Source organism: Rhinolophus hipposideros (genome assembly GCF_964194185.1).
Source record: "Rhinolophus hipposideros genome assembly, chromosome: 7".
Classification (NCBI taxonomy): Eukaryota; Metazoa; Chordata; class Mammalia; order Chiroptera; family Rhinolophidae; genus Rhinolophus; species Rhinolophus hipposideros.
In genome coordinates, this window is record NC_138053.1 from 88453051 (window position 1) to 88473488 (window position 20438).

General features: G+C 36.3%; 1 pseudogene across 1 annotated transcript; it reads right to left on the minus strand.

Annotated features, from left to right (window-relative positions):
- Nucleotides 1-505: 505 nt before the first annotated feature.
- Nucleotides 506-1044, minus strand: LOC308499931 (ferritin light chain-like; annotated as a pseudogene). Its single transcript has one exon. The product of its transcript is annotated as a ferritin light chain-like (transcript).
- Nucleotides 1045-20438: the final 19394 nt, after the last annotated feature.

Here is a 20438-nt window from a genome sequence, read left to right on the forward strand (position 1 = left end):
TTGTACTAGCTATCACAATACTGTTAACTATATCCCCTGTGCTGTACACCACATTCCCATGACTTGTTTGTTTTATACCTGCAAATTTGGACCTTTACTCCCCTTCACCTTTCTCCTCTTTTTTTAATTTTTCAATTACAGTTGACATTCAATATTATATTAATTTCAGGTGTACAGCTTAGTGGTTAGCCATTTATATAATTTAAGAAATGATCCTCCTGACTAGTCTAGTACCCACCTGGCACTGTACATAGTTACTACCATACTATTGACTATATTCCTTCTGCTTTACATCCCCATGACTCTTTTGTAACTGCCGTTTTGTACTTCTTTTTTTTTTTTTTTTTCCAAAAAGCTTTATTGTTTCAATTTGGTCCACGGCACGGGAGAGGGCTCTGGGGTCGTTAGAAGGCTGCCTACTGGTTTTAGGGAGAGGCTCAGGCAAAAGCCTAATGTTAGGGGGATGCAGAGGGGCCTCTCAAAGGCCTCTGGGCTCCAAATGCTCCTAGTCTTGCTTGAGGGTGAGCCTTTCGGAAAGATACTCGCCAAGCCTGGCCCTGGAGCTAGCCAGCCTGCGCAGGTTAGTCAGGTGGTCGCCCGTCTTCTTGATGAGTTTCGCCTCCTCGTTTAGGAAGTGGGTCTCCAGGAAGTCACAGAGATGGGCGTCTGCTGCGACAGAACCCATGGGCAGAACCCATGGCATGCAGATCCAAAAGGGCCCGGTTCAGGTTCTTCTCCATGGCAGCTTCCATGGCATCCTGAGTTTTACCCCACTCATCGTGGGGAGGCTTCTGCAGGTCCTGGAAGGGGGCGCGACCACCACGCTGGTTTTGCATCTTCAATAGACGTTCGGCGCCCTCGCTTCCCCTCAGCCAACTCGCGGAAGAAGTGGCTCCCGCCCTCTAGAGCCACATCGTCACGGTGGAAATAGAAGCCCCGAGAGAGGTAGGTGTAGGAGGCCCGCAGATGCAAGTTGACCGGGCGGTTGACGGCGGCCTCCACCTCGGTGGAATAATTCTGACGAATTTGGGATTGGGAGCTCATGGTTAAAAAAGGTGTTAGCTGGTCTCGAGGCCAAGGATGGCTGAATTGGTTCCGAAGGCTGAAACTGTAAAAGAGGTTGGAGGGTGGAAGAAGGGGCATCCCAGGGTCTGTTCCGTCCAAACACTGTTGAAGTAAGAGACAGATGGGGGAACGCCGAGAGCACTGTTTTGTACTTCTTAATCCCTTCAACTTTTGTACTCTGTTGCCCAACCTCCCCATTTATCACTCCAATAACTCTATAACCAGTGACATCATATATAGTTATTACAACATTACTGACTATATTCCTTATGCTATACCCTATATCCCCATGAATAATGTGTAACAACTAATTAGTACTTTTTAATCCCTTCCCCTTTTTCACTCACCCCCAACTCCCCTCCCACCTAGCAACCATCAATATGGTCTCTGTATCTATGTGTTTGTTTCTATTTTGTTTATTTTGTTCTCTAGATTCCACACATACGTGGAATGCTTTCTGTCTTTTCTCTGTCTGACACACTCCACTCAGCATACCTTTCATGTCCATTCATGCCACTGCAGATGGCAAGAACCCATTTTCTTTCATAGCCAACGATATTTCATTGTATGTATGAATCTCTTTATCTATTCATCCATCAATGGACACCAAGGCTGCCTCCACATCGTGGCCATTGTAAACAATGCTGCAATGAACGTACAGATGCAGAGTAGCATTTCAGTTTCTTCATATAAATATCCTGAAGTGGGACTACTGGGTCCTTTGTCACTTGCTATATAGCCTTTTAATATCTATTGTATCTGGTTTAAGTATTGCTTCCTCAGCTTTTTTTCCCCCATTTTCATGAAATATCTTTTTCTATCCTTTTACTTTCCATCTGTGTGCGTGTGTCCTTTAAACTGAGGTGATTCTCCTGTAGACATCATATGTAAGGATTTTGTTTTCTTATCCATTCAGACCTCCGATGTCTTTTGAGTGAAGCATTTAATATAATTCATTGAAAGTAATAATTGATGTATATATGTAGCTATTTCCATTTTATTATTCAAATTTTTTATCTTTTTCTTTTTTTCCATCTTAAAGAATTAACATTCCTTGTAATACTTGTTTGGTGGTGATTAACTCTTTTAGCTTTTTCTTGTCTGGGAAGCTCTTTATCTGTCTTTTGATTCTAAATGATAGCTTTGCCCGGTAGAATCTTGGTTGTAGGTTCTTACCTTTCATCATTTTTGTGTTTTGTGCCAATCCCATCTGGCCTGCAAAGTTTCTGTTGAGAAATAAGTTCACAATCTTATGGAATCTCCTTTATAAGTAACTAATTGCCTTTATCTTGCTGCTTTTAGGATTCTCTCTTTGTCTTAATATTTGCCATTCTAATTATGTGTCTTGCTTGGTGTGGGCCTGTTTGGGTTCATCTTGTTTGGGACTCTGTTCTCCCTGGACTTGTATGTCTATTTCCTTCACCAGGTTAAGGAAGTTTTGAGTCATTATTTCTTCAAATAGGTTCTCAATCCCTTGCTTTCTCTCTGCTCCTTCTGCTACCTCTATGATGCAAATACTGTTATACTTGATGTTGTCCCAGAGGTCTCTTAAACTATCATCATTTTGTGTTTTTTTTTTTTTTTTTTTTTTAATGTCTGATTGGGTGTTTTCTGCTTTCTTGTCTTCCAAATCGCTGATTTGGTCCTCTGCTTAATCTAGTCTGATGGTGATTCCTTCTAGTGCATTATTTATTTTGTTTGTTGTATTCTTCACTTCTGACTGGTTCTTTTTTTTTTTTTATCATTTCTATGTCCTTTTATATGCTTGCAATCTCTTTGTTGAAGTTCTCACTAAGTTCCTTGAGCATCATTATAATCATTGTTTTGAACTCTGTCTATGGTAGGTTGCTTGCCTCCATTTTATTTAGTTCTTTTTCTGGAGTTTTCTCCTATTCTTTCACTTGGGATGTATCTCTTTGTTTTCTCATTTTGTCTGCCACTATGTTTCTTTCTATGTATTAGGTAGATTTCCTATGTCTTCCAGTCTTGGCAGGGTGGCATTATGTAGTAGGTACCCTGTGGAGACCTGGCACAGTCTCCCTGGCCACTTGCACCGGTGCTATAAAAGTTCCCCTTGTGTGGGTTGTGTGTGCCCTCCCATTATAGTTGAGTCTTAATGGCTATTGGCATGTCAATGTATGGGATTGACCTACAGTCTAACCGGCTGTGAGGTTTGGCCACAACCACAGATTACGGGATGCTATGTGGGGTGCTTAACACGCTGAGTGGGATTCATCCCAGCAGGCTCTCGTGCCTGCTGAGACTGCCCTTTGGGTGTGTCACTTGTGAAGCTAATTAGGCAGTGTTCTGCTGTCATCTAAAGCCAATCTCCAAGTGTATTTCTTCTGGGGCCTCTTGAGAAGGTCTCTGGTTCAGGCCCAGGTAATCTACTGTGTGTGACTGGCTGGGGACTACCTGGTAGGAGCTACAAAGTGATCTGAGGTTGTTCACTCCTGTGCTAACCCTGGAGGCATGTGGGAAAGGCTACACTGTGAACCAAGGATGTCTGCCACCAGCACTAAGTCTGGGATAGGTGGGCAAAATGCCAGAACACCCTGAGGCCTGTTGCCACCTTCCAGCTCCCTTAAGGTTCAGCCACATGAGTTCATGAAGTGGAGTCTTAGGGAGTCACTAGAGTAGGAAGAGTTGTGGTCAGCAGATTAATAGAGATTTTTGTTTAGTGCCTGTGCTGAGCCTGGAGCTCCTCAGCAAAAGTCTCAGAACACACCCAGGCCAGTCACTACTCACCGGGGGCCCACGGTAGTTTTCGAAGAAAGAGTGCAATATGGGTGGAGCTGGCTACTTGCCGAGAAAGTGCCTCTGGTATTGGATGAGTTGGGTGGGGAGGGGTCTCAGTGAGTCAGCAGGGTGGAGCATCGGAACTCATCTGGCTTTTCAGATTTAGTGTTTACCTGTGGGGGGGGAGCGGGCTCAACACAGAAAAGCTGGCTCCCGCCTGCTGGCTACACAGAGTACCCCACACAGGGAAAATGGTGACCGTTCTCCAGTCCATGCTCTTAAGCCACACACCTCAGTCTGCCCCCTGTATATCTCTGACAGTTTCTGAGTCACTGTCCCTCTGCTGGAACCCAAGGTGAATGCCTGAGAGTGAGAGAGTCTATGTGCAGGCCATTTAAGAGATTGTCTGGGTTTCCCACAGCCTTCAGTCCTACCTGGTTGTCAGAATCTCTATAGTATTTCACAGCCAGATGTTGTGGGGAGCTCCTCTTCCTGGCACTGGTACTCTGGGCTGGGGAGGCTCATGTGGGGCTCAGATCCCTCACTCGTGAGGGGGTGGGGGACCTCCACATTCGAGATATCTGTCCTGATTCTCAACCGCCACACACAGGTTTCAGGTAGTTTGATTTTAACAATATGTTTTTCTGTAATAGTAAGTGCAAATGACATTATGTTAATTAAGGTTTCTATAATTATTTTTCATATAGAAAATGAAGTTGGCCCTTGCCCTAACAAACCTGACAGAGTTGCTATCCGCTTTACTGCAGAAAAACACCATTATATGTACACGTACTTTGTGTAATTATAAGTACAATGCGTAGGTGATGCGTTGAAATCTTAAATATATACAGCATACACACCTAGCATTATGCTAAAACTCATGTGGAAATGTAAAATAGAGATGAATATTTTCAATCTGGTTGGGAAAAATGTAATTATAAAAAAGTGAAGAACTGTCACAAAACCATATTAAAACAACAACAACAATAACAACTAGATCTAGCTTTCTTTGTGAGACCTCTAAACTACCTGCATATAAATCACCTGTTTTCCTAGTTAAAATGTGGGTCCCTAGCTAAGCTGTAGAATTACTGAGTCAATGTTTCTAACAAGATAGTTAATACTCTTAAGTCCTGAGAACCACTTACCTCAAGATCTTAATGGCACTAGGAGCTCTCATTCTGGAAAACACTTCTATAGAGGATCTTCGAGAACTCACTTAAATTCCCCCATGTTCAATGTCCTCAGAATATATATGGCTCTCCAGAAGTTCCTTCACATTCAGTAATTAATTGTCAAGACACACTTGGACTCACTGCTCCATATAGATAGGAAAGAGCAGGCCTCACTGGCCCTGCTGTTCTATAGGTTGGGCCTTCTCTTAGTGACTCATCTTCACCTCTATGTCCCCTTTTCTCTCTTGCTCTAAGTGGACACCTTTCATTAGTCCTTCAACACTGCTCTTCTGTGTGCATTTTGGATTAAAATTTCTCCTCTGTGGTCTTTGTGTCTGATGACATTTTTAAAGGAACCTTCTTCTACATAACCACAGTATAATTACCACCCTCAGGAATGTAGTATTTATACAATAATATGATCTAATATACAGTCTATACTCAAATGTATCCCACCATTTCAATAATTAACTTTGTAGGAAAGCCTTGTTTGATCCAGAGTGTAAGCAACAGTAAAACATTATTTTTATTTATCATGTCTCTTTATTCTCTTGGAATGTAGATTGGTTCCTCAGTCTCTTTTGTTTTTTTTTTTCTTTTTCTTTTATGACACTGACATTTTTGTAAAGTCTAGGTTTATTGTTTTGCAGAACAATGCAACTGAATTGATTATTTGAAGAGCAACTTCTCAGAAGAGTTGTGTAATTTTATCAGTAGTGTCCTGTGTAGTAGAAGTGTGTTTGGGTAGAAAAACTGAGCAGGGTCCTGGACAGTTAAGTTTATGCATGACTGATTTTATCAACTAAATATTGTTAGGAACAAAGGGAGATCTGAAGGTGGGGTGATTATAAGAACTTCATAAGAGTCAACCATGGAATCTAAATTAGTAAGGAGAAAAATGAGAGCGCCTGGGGAGATGTGAATGATGATAAGTTGCTGGAAGTAGTTACCTGGCATTCTTTAGGAAATGAAAGTATTTAAGAATTTAACATCAATTCTTTTTGTACTTGGGGAATTCCAAAATCTTTTTGGTAAATTGATATTTTATAAATTTCTTCTATATCTATTTAGATGGATAGATAGATGATAGATAGATAGATAGATAGATAGATAGATAGATAGATAGATAGGTAATTCTTGCCATTTAAATGAGATTTTGAGATTGGGATTATTTATGCATTGTTTGGATAATTGTAGTTGATACATATTAGTAGTAGTACTCTTATTACTTAAAATCGCTGGATAAATGTAGCTGATTATTCTAACCATTAGACATCCCAAATGAAGTGCTGCACTCTTCGATAGCCACATATTAGAAATATTTGTGGGTCTTATTTTATTTTATGGTTTAAAAATAATTGTAATTCTCCACAAGAAAAATAGAAAACCATTAATCAGGTTGGTTAGAATATTTATATTGTCACATGTGAGCCTGTATAGAAAAGTAAGAGTGGAGAGAGCAGAGGATCCACTCTCTGATCTTTTGGTTATATATTCCCCTGGAACACTTTTTGTGTGTGTGTGTGTGTGTGTGTGTGTGTGTGTGTGTGTGTTGCTTGTTTCCACACTCATCCTGGTCAGGCAACTAACCTTCAAAAGTCTGTGAAAAAAGATAACAATGGTTAGGGTTCTGCTAATCAAGTGCACAGTATTGAAATATCAATCAATGCCCAACATGGTCATTTCTTCAGTTGGTCAGTCTCTTTAAGATATTTGCATAAAAGATATATATATATATATATATATATATATATATATATATATATATATTCCCATATTGTTAGCTGTTTAGAGCACATAATAATACTGATTTTTAAATTAATTGTCAATAGTTAATTATCTTATAATGTAATCTTCAGGAAGGTTCAGGAAATGTTCTGTCTAGGTTTAGTTGCTATTGACCGTGGTGTTTCCAGGAATAATAAGTTAAAAACTTTTATGTAGCTATTAATTGTGATCTTATTATTGGCTGAGACATAGCTAGAGAGAGAGAGAGACGCTAACAGCACAGTTGAAAACAATCATCATGTTTTGCAGACTGACTTTGTCTCTCCCGCTCTACTTTATCTTTGGTAGTTGAAGTCACATAGATATTTCCTCAAGCAGTAGAAACTCGGATATGTGCCAAGCAGGACTCTTCTACCAGAGGTAGTCATGGCCTAGAAGATGTAAAAATAAGTGATCTTCTTTAACCTCATTTGCATGTTGTATACATGTTATTTCACCAAATCAAAAAAGTGCCTGTTTTCTTTTTTCCCTGGACAATACTATATCTGATTTACTGCACAGTTGTCCCCTCACTTTCATAATATTCAGTCCCCCGCTGAGTGGCTGCATGGCATTGTTTCTCATATGCATCAAGGTGAAGAGCCAACCATGACAAACACTTGCTATATGCAGAAATGAAATGAATGGAAGGCATGGGCATTCCCCTCAAATGGCCTTCACCCATTATAGGTGAAAAGTGAGTTTGGAAGCCTTGATAAACGTTCATTCAAAAATAGAGGCTTTTTGAAATTCTGAGGCCATTTACAATAATCTGTTTCCAATATATCAATCTTCAGTTGTTCCACCACCTTCATGAAGGGTCACACAAATGGCCTTGGCTTTGAAGATTTCCCTGGCTTCTTTTTACTTTATTGCAGCCACATCTGGAACAAGAGATGGGTGAGGAAGAGAGGATCAAAAATGGTGCAAGACGCCTCTCTTGCAAATGGCTTTTGAGTTGCAAAGTAATATATTGCAGAGCCAATAATCAAGTTGTGGCTTTACAAAGCTGAATTTTATGATTTTTCCCCACTTTTTAAAATTTATCAACCACACCCAAGGCATTCTCCATTTTTATGCAACAGAGTGAGACAGTGATCTAAATATTAAAAACACTCTCTTAGAGGTATAATCAAAATTAAAGTGAAGTGATAAAAGTGACCAATGATGTCTCCATTGATGATTTCATTTAAAAAGCATAGCTTCTACAAACACAACGATGAAATCTACAGAAGAAAAGTGGAGGTGATGTGGAGCAATAGAAGGGCATTAGCAGAAAACCTTGCACAATGTTAATAACTTTGCAAGACTAGGGTTAGTCTCAAATGTTGTGTTAAAAAAATAGTATAGTCAGTTAAACTACTGATTTGAATTTTTATTTGGTAAGTGAATAAAGTTAGGCGGAAGAGTTAATCCTCTCTGTATTTAGAGGACTAAAGAACAAAAGACTTTACAATTGGTGGGACAAGATATGTTTGAATTTGATCAGAGTAAAATTATGGGCAGAAAAGACAGCCTAGTGAAAGAGCAAGTTTTCATCAGCACCACCCTTGATGCATTGGCTCATAAAATAAAATAACCTATATATCCTGCTTTTGAGGCAAAACTTGACAGATGGTCCCAACTTACGATGGCTTGATTTGTGATTTTTCACCTTTACAGTAATGCAAAAGCGATGCACATTCAGTAGACATGGTACTTTAAATTTTGAATTTTGATCTTTTCCCGAGCTAGTGATATGCACACTGTACAACACTGTCTTGTGATGCTGGGCAGAGTTAGTGCCCCAGCTCCCAGTCAGGCCACATGGTCAGGAGGGCACTCCACAGTGGACTATGTCGATACTATTCAATGTACTGTGTCGCCAACATTTTTTGGACATTGTGTTTTGGGCACGTTTAAAGTAGGCTAGGCCGAGCTGCAATGTTCAATAGATTAGGTGAATTAAATGCATTTTGACCTAAGATATTTTCAATTTATGAGTGTATTGGTTCTTAGTCCGGTCATAAATCAAGGAGCATCTGTATGTGACAATGTTAGAAGTAATCTGTTCTCTTAAAAATTCTGTCATATAATGAGTTACACCTTACCATTAAAATTTCAAAAATGTTGTTTTTGTTATTGAGAAGATCTCACCAGATCTCATTTCGTCCTTTAGTGAGTAACTATTTTATGTAGATCAAACAAAAAAGAGAATGTCTTTATTTTTGTCCCTAGCATGCGAACAATATGCCTCAAACTTATTTATAATGAGGGTGGAATGGAGGCATTCTGCATCATTCACTGCACTTCAAACACATCTATCAGTCGGAATTTGGATATTATTTGATATAAGATTTTCCTAATTAAATGTAAATCCTTTTGTGGTATTAAAATAATCCTTTTATTCTATTATCTGCATTAAATATTAAGACTCTGCTGCAATACCTTTGTTAGTATAGACTCTCATGGCCTATTGCCATGATGCTGTTTAGTGAAGTTACTTAACCTGACAGCCTTCTAGCCAATAACCGACATGCAGTTCTATCTAGAATGTAGAACGTAGACTTACACCATTAGTGACTTGAGTGACATATTATCACAAAGATTAAAAATACATTCATAGTAGAAGAAGAAACATTTCATAAAGACAAAGTACTAGTGAAGCTTCTGGCTAAGTCCCAGGGAGATAGTGAAAGAAGGAGAAAATGCAGGAAAATAATGTAGGTGAGAACAATCAGAAAAAACAGGAGTCAAGAGAGCAACCAAGGCAGGTAGGACAGAAATGCTTCCCTGAGTGTAATCATCACTTACTGAAATAAAAATTTTTGAATGAATGCATTCCATTTGACAATTATATGATTCCAGTCACTTTAAGTTCTGTTTCATCTTCTTTCTTTCAAGGTATTAATAGTGTTAGATTTCCTAATCATCCATTGTTACAACTCACTCCTTCTAACATTATGCATTGGAAGCCTCTCATCTACTTTTCTTCAGTCTGATATTTTTCTCTCCGGAATGGTAATTTAGGTGTAGAAACAGCCTGTATTTTTTTCCTAGTTTGCCATGGTTTTAGATGCCATGCCCTGTAATACCCCTGACCACAGAAGACTAAGAACTCATTTTTATGACTGGGGCTAGCACAAGTGGCTTCCCACAGGCCCTTGTCGCTTCTTCATTGGTGACAATCCACACCACGTCACTCTATCACATACATGATTTGCACACATCCTAGGCACATTGGGAGGGATATGAGCAGCTATCAGTGATTGTCACCTGCCCCATGCTGTGATTTTCAAGGAGGAAACAATCCATTTCTCACTGTGATCCAAATCTAAGTAGATTCCAACTGGAGGCTTTACAGCTCAAGGGGTCTGGAAATAGGCCACGATCTTTTTCTGTGGCTAGAACTGGCTCTTAAGGGTAGAAAATGTAGTTGTGAAACAGAGAAGGCAAAATACAGCAGTGAAGATGGCTGAAACCCCTATGATTTGTGACTCCATTAGACACTGACCTTATGAGTATTATGGGAAAAGTACCCAGTCAGGCAACAGTATGATTTGGATGGGTGTACGCAGGAGGGTCTGAATGAGGTATCGTCCACATATGGCTTTAGGAAAAAAGTACGTATGTGAATGAGGGAACAAGCCTGCAGGAGCGTAAGAAAACTATACGCAGCTTGGGGACTCAGAATACCTCTTTTCACATTAGGCTGATAAGGACATAAAAGCTTCCTATTTGTAAGGCAAATGTGATTCCATGATATATGTATCATGGAATATATATATATAAAACGTATTATATAATTATATAATTGTATAATTATATAATTAAAAAGGATGTTTGAGTTAAATTTAACTTACTTTCATTGGTTATAGAGGAATAATGTTTCGTAGGAATTTTTACAAATTACCAGGATGATTTTATAAGTTATTTGTTGTTGTTATAATACTTTGAATCTTTTCCCATTAACATATGTTTTAGACAATATAATCAAGTCCTAAACATCTGACTTAAATATATATAGTGTTCATTTAAAATCTCGCTTACCTGGAAAATAATGTGCTGCAAGGAAAATATTCATTAAAGAATTCTTTTCTGCTTTCTAGAGTTTATCAAATTGTTACAAGTACCACTTAATTTTCATTAATTAAATTTTAAGTAATGTTTTCACATTGTAATTTTAAGGAATGTTTCATCCTCTTTTGAAAAAAAATCTCTAGTTAAATAGCATACATTCCTACACTCACCTTGAGACATATTTTGATTCTGATGGTGTGCATCAAGTTTTACTGTAATAACCATATCATAAGCTATACTTTTTGTTACAACATATTAAATTAGTATGCCAAGGTAAAACTGGTCCACTGTTAAATAAATATATGAAAATATATGTATGTTTTATGTTATCTGTCTACATAGAAACAACTATATCAGAACAAAATCCTCTTGCTCTGATAGTGGAGTATACAAATAAATGACATCAATACAAAGAATTTTCTCTCTTCCCTCTATAGCACAATAGCAACTAGGAAGGGTTTGATGGCGCTGCTGGTACCAGGCTAAGGTCTGGCTGTCCGTTGCTTGAAAAAGCCAAAAATCGAGAGACAAGGTTGGTGTAAAGAAAAGTAGGTTTATTCAGAATGCCGACATTCTGGGAGGATGGTGCACTCCTGTCCAAAGGTCAGCCCACTTCCTAGACCAGTGACAGGAGGAAGAAAGGAAAAGGGGAGTCAATCAGGCAGATGTGAGGGATGACATCTTTCCTGGGGTCTGGTCTGTTTTAAGATAATGTTATCTCAGGACTCCAGCCACTGTGGCTTGGGACTTTATGCGTCACCAGTAAAAATCCCAAAAGAGTTGCAAAATGCATTCTGGTGTCTGGGTGCCTCAAGAATAAGAAATTGTTCTTTTCAGGTTAGGATTCTGTTGATTAAAATGATTAACAAGGTATGTGTAGCCTTGAGGAAGGGAACAAAACGGGGTTCTTAAGACAATCAGTGAGAGAAGAGAATACAGCTGAATATCACGGTGAATCTACCGGTACTTCAAGCTAGCTAAGTCTAACTACAGGTGGTCAGATAGCAAGCTATGAAGTCAGTCAGTCAGTCAAACTCAAAAAAAAAAAAAAAAAAGAAAAAGAAAAACTAGCTAAATCTAACTATGTTGTTGATTCTCTGAGTTTTACCCTTGCAGGGCTGCCTGATCATGTGGTCATCTCTGAACTGATCACAGAGGTGGATATGGGGAAAATGGTGTTGGCACCTTGATTGAATGTTTTACTAGAACGACCTACTGAATGAAGGGCAGAAGTTAGCCAATAAATAGAGGATAATATCATACCTATACGGCACTAGAGGGAAAAGTTTTGCATAGCCAATCAATCAATTGTCGTCATGCTCAGTCAAGTGATTTAATTTTCTTGTCTCCAAGATGATCTAGCTATACAATGTTCACCAAGACCATAGGCTGTCGACCACTACCATTGACGATGAAATAGTGCATTACCATGAAGAATAAACAGTACATTGCAGATAATAAGAAGAAACATTTCTATTGTAACAGTTATATACGATGTCAGAGGGGTAGTAGATGGGGGGGTTATCACTTTGTGAGGGGTATAAATGTCTAATTTACATTCCTTTGTACAGATGAAACTATTAATAATCAAAAAGAAACATTTCATAGAGACAAAGCCCTGCTGCTTCTGATAAGCACAGTAAATGCATATTCATGCTGTGACTATTGTCTTTAATAATAGGGAAGAACTCAAAATAAATGCAGAGGTGGAACCAGACAGGGATGGTGGGGAGAGCAATGCCCAGAGCATAACTAGAATATAATGAATTGTTCCAAAGAAGCTAAGATTAATAACGCCACGACTATATGAATGTAAATGAGTATATAGGTATATATTTTATGATAGAATAATAGACAATGAAAGAATTGGAATTCTTCAGCTACTTAAAGTGGTTTTAGAGTCACTGGGCAGCACGGCACTTTATAATTCTTGGAGGACAGAACCTATACTTGCTATAGGATCTTTTATTCACAAAACAGTGGGCAAAGTTGACATTCTGGTTTCAGAAAGAGAAAGTCCAAAGATAGCCTATCAAATTGGATGAGTAGATGTGGCCAACCACTCAGTAATTCATTTGCCCCACCTAGTTCAGTGATTCTTTTTCTCCATAGTAGATAGATGGCAAATACAGTTGAGGATAAAATACTTTCTTTTTAATATCAAAGTGTGCTGTACATAAAGTGATAATGCACATGACATGATACATTTCTATTGCTTTACTTTTAAGACTTCTTTTGCTCTATTTGACCTCACATCTCGTAGTCACAACGTTGCCATGAATAGATAGTGGTCCTTTTTTATTGCTATAATCACTGAAGCTGTACCATATGCTTTCTAGCAGATGAACATGAAAAAAAAAGTAAAACTAATCATTTAAATTAGTTCAGTGATACTGTTCTTGGCATGGGATAGACTTCATGAATCTTTTGCAACTATTTCATCTCACAATGTACCAGCTTCAGTACATTTAACTCTCAACCTATCCTATATTTTCTTGACCTTGAACACTTATTAACATTTTATGGTTCTGGAATAGTTCTTACTCCATAATGACCATGCTCTTTTATGATCTATTATATTAATAGATTACACGATTATTTTATAGGACAATGTATTAAAATCCTCTGATTTTTTTTAAAAAGCCTTTGAGCAAAATGTGAATAGGTGTAACAAGGTAAAAGAAATGGCCTGGTTACATTTACTTAGACTATGGCTTGTCTCAACAAAAGGGACACCTGACTCAGCAAAATCCATCACCAAGTTGAAAGACTCTCCTCTCCCATCCACAAATGGCTGTCTTCTATCTTCAGGCTGATAAGAGGAATTAGTGTCTGTGTTTCTACAAGGAGAGCACTTCCTCTTATCTCTATCCTAAGTATAAATGCACTGCTATAACAGAAATATCACATTTTCTTCTATTTTAAATATAAAATTCATTTCAAAGCAAATACTAAAACCTCATAACTATGCTTAGCCATTTTCTATTATATGCTGCCACTCATATCACATTTCAATAATCCTTATGAAATGAGCATAAATCTTAGAAGTCAGATAAGACTCTTTCTGGCTTCATAGTTTGGTTTCAGGATAGTGAAATGAAGTAGATTTGAAGCCATCTCTGGAGAAAACGGAGCAATAAAGTTGTTAATCATGTTTGTGGCAAGCAGAAATGCAAAGCCTCTAAAATTATTGGAAGACTTACATCTAAATGAGCATAAAGATGAAATAGATAGAGGTACATAAAATATTCCAGGGACTTTTTACTATTATGTTCATTAGAGTTCCAGCTTAATGCATGCTTTATTGCCCAGAAATTCATTTCATTTGCATTTTAACTGAGTTTTAGTCATGTTAATCCTTTTTCTTCCCTTGCTAAGAAACTATTCAGCAACTACAGCAAAATACTGAAAGAAGAGAAAGACGTTGAAGTAGCCTACTTACACTTAAACTTAAATTTGTCATAGTTTCCTAAACAAAAGAAATGTCTATAACAAGTCCTGTAGACCATATTATAAACACCATAGTATTTTGTGTATTATAGAGTAAGCTGTATTAGACGACAAGCAATTTTATTCATTTATGCTAAAGATTTAATACCAAGGGAGATTCAGTAAAAATCAACATCACATTTTGGCAGGAGTGAAAACGATTAAAGCGGTCACATCTAGAAGCATGCAATTAATTTTCACAATGAACTCCAATATGTAATATCATGCATTATTTAAATAGTTATGCAAATACAAGAGCAGTTTAAGTTTTTTTTTAAAAAGTGTACACATTCAGTTCAGTAATATGTTGACCTAATAGTAAGCTTTTTTTAATGAAAAAATAAGTAGGTTTATTTCTTAAATACTAATTATTGTAAGATCCACATGGCAATAAAATGGTTTTGTCCATATAATATAGACAAACAAAAAAGTCAATCCATTAAGGGTTACATCTTTATGATCCAATTGATTTCCAGCACATTCCTGGTCATTAGGTGAAACATAGTCCTTATTCTAATTCTAGCCCTATTCTTACTGAGAAGTTGGTAGAAAAATCATTTACCTAAATGAAAGTACCCCCAGTTTAATTAGGGGAGGGTAAACTTCCATAGATTAATAATTTGTATTTAAAAAAGCAACACTCATTTATCGTTAGTGTTGGTTTCATTATATTGTCCTGAGTCCCATGCAAAATATGCATAATTGTCTTATTTAGTAAAGGTACATTGTTAAGCTAATTGTCATTTCTGATTGAAAACAGCCTGAAAATATATAACTCTAACTTCAAGTTTATTACATTTTGAATGTTTTATATCTATCTGTCTGTCTGTCTGTCTGTCTGTCTGTCTGTCTATCTATTATCTATTATGTAGCTACTATGTATCTTCTATTTATCACCTATTCATCTATTTATAAGGTTAACAATTTATATGAGATCTATATCCATCTTTTATTCTCAAAGTTTGCTTGACCCTTTAGATTAAATAAGCTTCTAAAATTCAAATATGAATCTGTTTTTTAAAGGAAAAGACCTTATTCAAATTTGAAATTAGTAAAGATGTTTCCACGGTCCATGGCAAAGGGTCACCTTTCTTGCTGTTTAGAATGTTGGAGGCACGTAATTGGGTTTACTAATGCTAATCTTAGGCTTCCTGTTATTAGCAGATTTGAAAAACCAGAGACATTCGGAGGCCTGCCCTTATACTATTTATTGCATAAGGAGTTAAATGAAAAAAAGAGTTTGCTTTCTTCAGGAAGATAGGTACTTCTAAAATTAATCTGCATTTTCATTTCTGCCCTTGGTATTTGGCAATCAAACTAAAAACTTTCTCATTTAGAAAAATGTATGCAAGAAGTCAGTTTAAATAATAATAATAATAATAATAATAATAATTCTTCATGGACATGAAGACTGGGAGGAAAATATGCCAATTCAATAGTATATGGCCACAAATATTAATCGTTTGCATCAGATTTGTTGATAATTAGCTTTTTCTCAGAGAATAAATTGATAAATTGCATCAAAAAATAGTTTTGCAATTTAGCAAACTGACATCACCATTATTTTACAAATAAAATGCTTTCAAAAACCGAGGCACATATAGTGTTTTATTTTAAAATCCAAGTCTTCTAACAACCTTTATATAAAAATAGATGTAAACAGACAAAAAGTCAGAATATTAATATCAGACTTAATTTAATTATTTTTAACCTTTATAGTTGGTATTAAAAAATTAGAAGCAATATAGAAGGATAAAATATATAAGAATGTACCAGATAATGTGTGACACAATGACTCCACATCCAGAAATTACTTAGCAAAATGAAATTATAATGGAACATATTTTAATGTAAAATCTTATTAAATTAAAAGGATCACTTATAATATTCATATTTGTTTTTCAAAAATTTTCCATGATGATCTAAATTTTAAAAAATTTAGTAACCAAAAGGACGATAATATTTTGTGACATGTAGAAATTATGTGAATACAAATTACAATGTCTGTAAATAAAATTTTATTGGGTCACAAAAAAAAAGGAAAAAGAACAAAGAAACTACAGTATCATTCATTGTATTACTATACACTTTTAGCAGCAAAACTTAACTACCATCAATTTAAAAGTAAACTTTCCTTGGAAATAGAAATATTTCTAAATTAATGTTTAATAATTTTTAAAAGTAAATGCCTTAATCAGTTTTTAAATCCTAAAATCATTATTAAACCTAAAATGTTTTATAATGTAGTTAAATTTAAAAAAATGTGCTTTGGACTAATTAAACAATTTTGCCTTAATGTTATAGTCATTCAAAAAGGAGAGACATAAAAATTAAAAACTTACATGGCTGATTTTCCCCGCTGAGGAATCTCACAATTTTTTTTAAAAAACCCTGCAAATTCTTTATATTAGACACTATAAAGGTTTTCAATTTAAGAATGAAAGTTATATGTCCCTTATAAGATTTAGCACAAAAAAAGTTAAATATTTTCTATTTTATGTTCAGAATTGACTGATCAGTGATGCTGTCCAGGAAAGAAGAAATTTGGCCAGAAAACCTTTGTGTCTGTCCTCATGGAGTTCATAACTAGTGCCTGAAACTGAGAATTGCAGAGTTCCTGAATTTTAACAGCCTTAGTAAGGGTAATGGGACAAGGAGAAGAAGATATACTGCAGAGAGAAATTAGAGTTGCATTCAACTGGTTCTCAATTTTGTTCATCACTATCTCCTTATTATATGCCTGATTCTGTCCTCTCTCCGTGCAATACATTGGTGGGGAAAACAGTGTAGAAATATGGGTTCTGTGGAAATCTAGAAAGCAGATTTCTGACATCTAGAGACTATTTAGTACAATCTTATGTAATCTTAGGACTTCCTTATGTAAATAAGTAAATTTCTCTAAACTTAGTGACTAAGAATTCAATGGATAGTAGTGCTGCAGATATTTTCTAGTCCTCAATATTCTGGGCACCTGAGTGACCCACATTTCTCAGCCCCCTTGTAGTTAGTGAGGCACTTGCCCTGTATGCATCAATGGGCTGTAAGCAAAAGACATGTGTCATTTTTAGGATGAAGTATTTAAGAAAAAAATGTGAGCTCCCTATGTTCCTTCTTAGGACCCATGTTGTACAAGAGTCCATGTTTTGAGATGGAGGAGGAACAGAGTGGAAGCTCTTGAATTACTGAGGTACCACATGGAAGACAGACACCCCAAAAGTTACCAAACTCAGACTGCGTTTGGTACGAGCAAGAAATACACTTCACTGAATTAAGCCATTGATGTGTGCTTTTGCAATATAACCTGGTTTATCTTGACTAATCAAATGGGCCAATGCCAGGAGATGTATTTTACGAGTCTTACAATTGTTTTTTTGCATAGTCTTTGGCCCGCAATGTGTTGAGATTTAATAGATCACAACAGGCATTAAATTTGTTACTGAAAGTATATTGTGCAAAGCATAGCCATCTCAAAGGCCAACTGTATAAAGGACAATGTTTATGATGGAACATCCAGAACAAATTATGGTCATGACACAAACTTGTTTTCTGGTCTGTAGCCATCCCAGTACTTACTGAGCTATAATGTATTTCACAATCTTGAATAGAATATCCTTCTCTGTGCTTATACTTATTAGGATGGTGTTGGATCATTAATCATGAAAGGCTTTTATAATAGCAGTGGACTAATATGATGATTTTCGTGATCCATAGTACAAAAACGCCATGGAGTGTTCAATAGATAAACTATCTAATGGATCTGTCTGTTCCAGGTTTTTTTATCTATCAATCTCCTCTCGTGTTAGTCGCTCAGCTCTTGAAATATTGCCATCCTTTTCTTGTAGCACATCTGCCTTCTCGGGGAAGAGCAGTTCTATTCCTAGTACTCATTGTTCAGTCTCTAAAGCACAGGACCCCTGATTTTCAGCTATTAGTGTAAAAAACACACAAATCTGACTTGACAATAATAAGTATGCCTCTGACAAGACTATTTTCTCTCTGAAAAATCAATTCATTTGATAAGGAATTTAAAAAGTGACTAAATTGTGGAAATATTTGGTGGTGAGAATGTTTCCAAATTGTGTAATATACACATATATTTCTATTTATTCAGCACCTTATTTTAAAATATATTTTAAAGTGACTTACAGAAATATGTCATAGAAAAGAAAATGCCATATGCTAAATCTAGTAGAAAGAAAAGATGAGCAAATAAGTGGTATGGCAGTTTGGGTTACAAAGGTGTTATATAGAGATCTAGGTAAATTCAAGCATTCAGTAGAAGAATATCTAATCTCTAGACTTTCTAGCAGTCATCTCAAACATTTTATAATTCAAACAATTCACCATATTCATAAGATAAAATAAAATTTTTGCCTTGTAGCATTATATCATTTTAAACTATATCTCAGAAGGAATTTTTCAAAGCCGTTTTCAAGCAGACATGAATAAAGTAAGAATCAAGATGCTCAAAAGATATGACAAGAAATACATTGATAAAAACTAAATATCAAGTCCCTTTATTCTATAAAGGACTAGCGTTAAGCATGAAAAGTAATCATATTCAAACAGAATTTTTGTGACCCAAACAAGTAGAATGCATTTAATGCTGTTCTGCCCTCCATTTTCTTCTAAGAGTATGACATTTCTCCTTAGGTATGAAATGGGTTAAAGGTGACATAGTTTCCTATAACTCTTGCTTGAACCCCAAATGTTGGGTTTCCTCTCATAGGAATCCCTTACCTTTATTACCTGTTAAAATATCCTCAACTTGAAATCTTTAATTCACAGTGGAAAAAAATTGATGCCAAACATATCTGGTATTATTGTATATTTTAGAATAATAACGATTTTTGGGGGTTTATCCATGTTTTGGGGACCTGCAGCTTTTATGAGCTTAAAGTCTTTTTTACACACGTATATACAAATATCTCATCTTGTAAGTTAAAAAAAATTGTGATCACATGAACACATTGCTAGGGCCCCCCTGGGGCATTGGAAGAGAATGAGGCTGCAACTCAAACTTCATTAGTTATAGGTCTGCCCTCAAGAATATTACAAGTTCTCTTGATATTATTTTCACTGATACCTTCTGCTGTCCTCTTTGTGATGAAGTTATGGGGAATCACAGAAGGAAATGGTTGAAAAAGTCATGTTAACACTGGTGTCAAAAATTGCAGACATTGAGTAAAAACTAAAAAAAAAAAATATTTAAAAATGTGAATACACTATGGGCTTAAATGAATAATAATGCATCAATATTGCCTTATTAATGGTAACAAAATAACCATGCCATATTAAGGTAAGGTGTTAATAACACAGGAAACTTGCAGGGGAAGTAAAAATAGATATAGGGACTATCTGTACTGTCTGCTCAATTTTTCTATACGTCAACAACTGTTCTAAAAATATAGCATATTAATGAAAATATTAAAGTAATTGTACTAAATAATAAAAATATATAAATAATCCAATTTCAATGGTCAAGATATTGGAATAGTTATTTCTCTAAAGATGTATTAGGTTGATGCAAAAGTAATTGCAGTTTTTGCATTTTTTTTTTTTAGCCTTTTTTAAACCGCAATTACTTTTGCACCAACCTAATACAAAGGCCAGTAAGCACATGAAAAGGTGCCCAACATTAGCTAGGGTGATTCAAATAAAAATCACAAAGATATTCCACTTCACACTCAACAGAATGGCTATAATAAATGAGACAGTGTGGTAGTTACTTTCATGTGTCTACTTGACTGGATCAGTGAGGCCCAGATAGCTATTGAAACATTATTTCTGGGTGTGTCTGTGAGGGAGTTTCTGGATGAGATTAGCATTTGTATCAATGACCTCTGTAAAGTAGATGCCATCCCCAGTGTGAATGGGCATAATATAGTCCTATCAGGGCCTGAACATCAAAAGGCTGAGGAAATTGGAGTTTGCCCCTTTTTTTCACTGCCTCACTCTTTGAGCTGTAATATTTCGTTTCATTTTCTCTTTCCCTGGAACTGGGATTTGCATCCTGAGATACCATGGTTCTCAGATCTTGGGACTGGGACTGAATTGACCACAGCCTTTCCTGAGTCTCCAGTTTGCAGACAGCAGACCTTAGGATCTTCAGCCTCCATAATTACATGAGCCAATTCCTCTTAA